Here is a 6,384-nt window from a genome sequence, read left to right on the forward strand (position 1 = left end):
TTTTATGCAACAGTTGGCCTTTGTCACAGGCTCGAGGGTCCGAGTTCTACAATTTTACTTTGTGATTCGGTAAACTGAAATATATTGTTCGGGACTATCGTATTGAACGTTGTTCTTCTGTCGATGTATTTTATGTACGACTCTGTGTTGGCCTCTGGTACATCAATATGCTATAGAGAGTCCGTTATCTCTTTATCGTTCTATAATACAACTAGTTGATAATATCAAGTATGGTTTGTACATTGTACTGAACAGTACGTAATTGCTTTTATGGATAAAAGTATTGTAAACTATTTGATTAATAAACTATTGTTACCTAATTGATTGTAATGTATAATGCTTTCAGTCAAAAATCCATGATTTATTATGAAAATACAGTTTTAACTTTTGACTTGTACTATTGTAAACAATTGATAATACATAAATGGTAAACATGATAATTTGTTATTGTATACAAATATTTTTTTTCAAACCATTTTTCACTTCAAACAGATAATATAACGTGATGATACAGCACCGGACCGCTGTGTTCGGGTACCTAATACCTATTATGTCATTATGATTATATTATACAAAATATTTTTTTAGTAATTTTTTAACTGCACAGCGCACGATATGTCTAATAAATGAAATTTTCGCAAATTTACAAAAATAAAATTATAAAGTTTATATGACTTTATCTATCAATTATTTAAAATTGTTGATATGACGTTTATAGTTTTTGATTGCACAGGAATCAATTATTGTTCTAGACGATGGTCCGTTCAAAAATATAAATAAATTATGTTATATAACCATGGTACACGGACAATATTTGTCCACGATATAATTTTACACAATTGGTCCACGGCTAATTAGTTTTCTTGATACAATGAAGTTCATTTGAGTCAGGTATAATAAAGTACCTACCACTGACAAGTGTATCAGATGTGATTTAAATGAATTTAATTAATTAATTTTAATTATACTAATTAGTATACTTAGAAGATGAATGGGTATACGAATTTTGATGGGTTATAAAATACGATAGAGTTGACGATTTATGCTACACAAATATTTTGGATTTAACTCTTAAGCCGGGGACCTATTGTCCATATTCTATACAATTAAAAGCGGGTTAAAATGTCCGCAAACGGCATTTTTTCCGCGAGTACCAATAGTCCTAGATCCCGTAAACGGCGTAAACACGTTATTCACTAATCACACTTTCGCGATGCTCCATCGTTATTACACTACTGACAAAGCCCGATTATTACAGTTAAAATTGTTGGGTTTTAGTAGATAACGATAGAGCTCGATAATATTATCTCCATAGATGCTCAAAAGCTTTGTTTTATTCGTGCTTTCAGTAAAAACGTTTTGTCTAACGTTGGATAAGTAAAAGACAGCTGATTATTGTCGACAGCAGAAAACTGTTTGAATACTATTTTAAATTAATTACTAATTATAACAATTAAACCAAATATTATTTATCACACTATGGCGTATTTATTAAATTTTGTTTTGTGAAATTATCAACAAGTTATTCACTGAATAATTTAATTAAATATGAGTAATTTGTTTTAATAATGTATATGATTAAGACTTTCAATCAAAATAAAATGTACACTTACATATTTTAATACATAGGAAACTATGGTTTGGTTTTTAATTTTTAACTATACATGTTTGTAACTTAGGGTTTACCGTCGTGGTCTTATGGGCTCGAGGTGGACCCTAAACAGTTTGCACACACGGTTTTCAGTACCATTACAAAAGCCCGATTTTAGTGAAATTGTACGCTTTTCAGATTTTATCGAGTACGATTAGTAAAACGTAGCCTAGGTACCTTAGCGATTAATGATTATAATTCTAGATAAACTACACAAAGTATTTTATAACAACAATTTTAATTAATATAGATTTGGTCTTAAAGATTGTGGTAAAAAAGTCTGTTGGACCCGTCTGCAGCCTATATAATATTATATTTTAATGGTTTTGGCGCCTTACCTTAATTGGGCGCCACAAAGACGCGTCGCGTCAGATGGGTCCTATACGTATATGTTGTAGATGTTCAGGGAATATAATTTATATTATTATATACTTACCCTACCCCGACGGTCTGTGCGGCAAGAAGCAGGTGAATAGAGCATTCGAGTTTCGTTGTCAGGTGTGTATTATCTTTTGTGGCCTGCAATACAATAGTATTGATACAGGGGTAGCAGAGGTAGAAGGGGTAAATATATATAGAACAGTATGTGTACCTACCTATAACGATAACGACCGCATTTTCTGTTTTCTTTTCGATAATATACTATATTAGGTGTATAAAGAAAAATATCCGCCGAAATTCCAACACATATAGAGCCCCAACCCTCGAGGGCTGTTGTTTGTGTAGGTTATGCTATACTGGGACCATATACTCATTCTTCAAACCTGTTGCCCGGCGTCGCTTTGTACATCGAGTTCGGGGACGTCGCGCCGCCGATAGTTCGGTAAACATATGGTACAAAAAATAATATAAAGTAATACAAATACTCTAATACGTCAGATATTAGGGTCCCGACCCTCGAGGGTTGTTCTTTGTGTCAGTACGCCATTATATTATACTGAGGCCATATAGCCACTTTATACAGCTGAAACCTGTTGCCTGGCGTCGCTTTGTACATCGCTTCCCGGTCGTCGCGCCGCCGATGGTTCGGTACTATGTTAACGACTAATGGTCAACAAATATTTTTTTTCAGGCTTACCAGCCTATTACAAAAAAAAAACATATCAAATATGTATACTTGAATACGGGGCGCACTGAGGGGTACAATGGCAGGGATATTGTTTGTGTGAACGGAGCAATAAATACTATTTGAAAAACATGTGGTCTGGCCGGTTAAGAATAGTATTATATTAAATTATGGGAATGAAAATGTGTGGACACATATTATTATTATTTTTTTAACGATTCCGGAACATATTCCACTAGTTGACTTATACATAAAATTTGAGTCTTCACTTTACATCAAACATTTTACAAAAATGTCTAATAATCGCATGCATATTTATTTTATTTAATCAACCCAAAACCAATATAATGTCGTTATAATAATAGTCAAAACATTAATTTAGATATTCCTACTATCCGAACGTTAAAACGAAGCCAATATTTTTCAGTACCTGCTTCACAAGGATAGCCAGTATAAGTTCAAAATTATAAAATAAAGTTACAAATTATTAAATGTCGATCGTATATTCCTAGACGACCTTTCACATCGATTAAAAAGACACCAGTGTGGGGATCCCTTAAATTCCGACCTGTATTATTTTAAATAAATAAACTTCACCCCATTTTCACCCTAAGACAGGTTTCCACAATGGAGGACATCCCTCTTCACGAGCTTTCATGTTGTTTTAATTTTAAGTTTTCAAAATTACAGACTGTTTATAAAAAAAAATATTACAGATTGTAAATATACTATTTAGTTTAAATGAAAAGATATAATCTATTACAATAAAAAATATGGTTAGTCATTAATAATCTAAAAAACTTTAAGTTTCTATAGCGTGTAAAATGAACCAGATTGTATAATTATTGCTATTTGTATTTTAATAGTTAAAACGTTTTTTAGTGTATTTTTAAATAACATAATATTAGAGATATTATGAAACAATAATTGATAATTTTAATAAATATGTAATAAGTGTAAAAGATTATAAACTACAATACATCCATACGAGCTTCACCTTAGTGGTGAATTAAACCAAAATATTTTATATTTTATTAAAATTTCTTTAGTGTAGTACAATGTTGTCAAACATGTAATGTGATTAACTGTTTTTATTTCTGTCTCAATTTTTCCTAATAAATTATTATCTTATCTTAATATGTAAAAATGTCAGTTTTTATTTTTATATTAGTATACTCCAATGTCACCGATAAGAGGATATATTCTTCAGTTGGGACATTATATTATATTTTATTTATTTATTTGATTATCTGGATGGCCAATAAATTATTTTCATTATAATCAATATTATAGTTCGTTCACTAATGGATATCATATAAAATGATAAGAAAAAAACCAATTTCGGCCTAAGCCATTTATCATGTTTCCGGCGGCACAATATGGTCTAGAACTCGATTAAGTAGTTGTTTTCGATCAATTTTCTATAGTTCAACTATCACCCACTTTAAGCACGGGCGTGGGGCGACGGTGAGAAAATAGTTGAACAGCTGCAGTGACAGGAAGGGCGAGAAGTGATTTACGACTAATGTAGCGATAGTGAAGAGAAAACAAATATAATAACAACAGGATAACGATAAAATATGTTAATCCCGAATAATAGAGTGCACCGGAAGTCGAGTGTCCGGGATGACCGGATAAATCCTTAATATTGTAAGTTATCATCGAGTCCACCGTCGTCCGTCTGTGAAAGTTTATAATCCAAAATCCGTGTGCTGCGGCAGCATCATCCTCCTCCTCCTCCTTCTCCTTCGGAACATGATATTATTAAATATTTTATTACTCCTGCCCGCATTATTATTACGAAACCGCCTTCGTATTTCGGTACACTAGATCCTTTTCGGTTTCGACATAATAATATAACGAAATCAACGAGACGAAACAAATACCCCTAACAAGTATCGAACTCGCCGACCACCTGCTCACCATAATAATATTATATACCTTCCTACCCACCTGCCTACCAAAATACCAGATAATACCAATGCCTATAATAATATATTATTATGTCCGTCGTCGTCGTCATTGTTGTTGTTGTTGTTGTTGTCGCTCGCATATGGTCACTGCACAGTGCGTTTAGCATTCCGAAACGCATTTTTTTCCGTTCCCCCAATGTTACCATACTGACTCCGACCCCTTGATGCCGTTGATAAATCGGTTTTTGAGACTGAGTGGCACTAATGGGAATATTCGGTACTGGTTTGTTATTATCTTTTTTTCATATTATACCTACGATATGATGTTATTATATTTTACTCGGCCGTGACCCGACCCTGTGGTGTTTTTGTTGTGAACACACTGGACAAAGCGGAGACGAATAAGGCGGGTAGCATGAGGAAGAGGAGGAAGGGGGAGGAGGAGAAGACGAACAAAAACGAGATGGGAAAGAGATAGCTACAGGAGACGGTGGAAAGAAGGTAGGTGAAAGATTGCCTCTAGCGGGATAAAATGTATTAAGAGTAAGCACAATAATAATAATAATAATAATAATAATAAAATTATATTATATATTACAATACTATTTTATACCCGTTCGCGGTACGATGCACACGAATAATTTAAGGAGCGATCACGATTCTTGTTTTTATCATTTTCGTCGTCCTGCAGCGCGTATGCGTCTTCCTGTTGCACCGACACGAATATTATTATGATTTATTATATACATCTTTAACACACACACACGACGTCAAACCAGATTTGAAAGCGGTTAAGACGCTCCGAGGATGAGTAGAAGGTGGGGGAGGAGGTGGCGTGGAAGAGCAGGATATGCATGTATTATATTATTATTATTATTATTATTATTATTATTATTATTACTCTTTACTACTTACTACTATTGTATAATAATAATATATGCCGACGAATTCTTCGAGACCGAGTTTTCTCGTCATCGCTTTCAACCGGCACGTAGGCGGGTACCTGCTTGTACCATAAACAATAATATTATTGTTGTTGTTGTACCACGTGTTACGGTACAGATATTATAAAATACAGCGTTACATGCGACGTGTTATTCATAGAGTGTTCGTATTTCAAGGCCACACAAAATATAATGCTACACGCAGCGTCGTAGCCACAGAATATATTATGGAAAAGGGCTCCGGGGCAGTAAATAAACCATAATTTATACAGTATGGGTACATACGCTTTCTTCACACGCATTCGTACACAGTGACGTGTAAAAGAAAAAAAGAAAAAAACATAGATAAAACCATAAATTATTTATTTTATTATACTGTGCTGTGAGCTGATGGCCGTAACCCAACGTTCGGGTACATAATATAACGATATTTTTTACCAGGAGAGAACGTTTTTTCAAAAAAACAACAACATTATATGTATGTTAAAAAAATACCGCGTGTGTGTAAAAGTTTTTAGAGTTTTTTTTTTCTATTTTTTTATTTTTTAGAGCGCATATTGACGTTACTCGGGAGGCGCCGAATGATGAGGGGTAGGCTCTAAATAAAGTTAATAATCGTATCCAAAAAAAACTCTTTCGCAACTCTACCTATGTATTACATGATAAATCTATAAAAATCAATAATCTTTATTTCGCCTTTACTTCTATTTATTTAACGACTTGGTTGTAAACAGTAAGTCGTGTTAGTATTGCCTAAGCGTGTATCATATCGTTAATGGCATTGTACCCTGGAGTTTCCTGATTTTCAAC

Source organism: Myzus persicae, unplaced genomic scaffold (genome assembly GCF_001856785.1).
Source record: "Myzus persicae strain clone G006 unplaced genomic scaffold, MPER_G0061.0, whole genome shotgun sequence".
Classification (NCBI taxonomy): Eukaryota; Metazoa; Arthropoda; class Insecta; order Hemiptera; family Aphididae; genus Myzus; species Myzus persicae.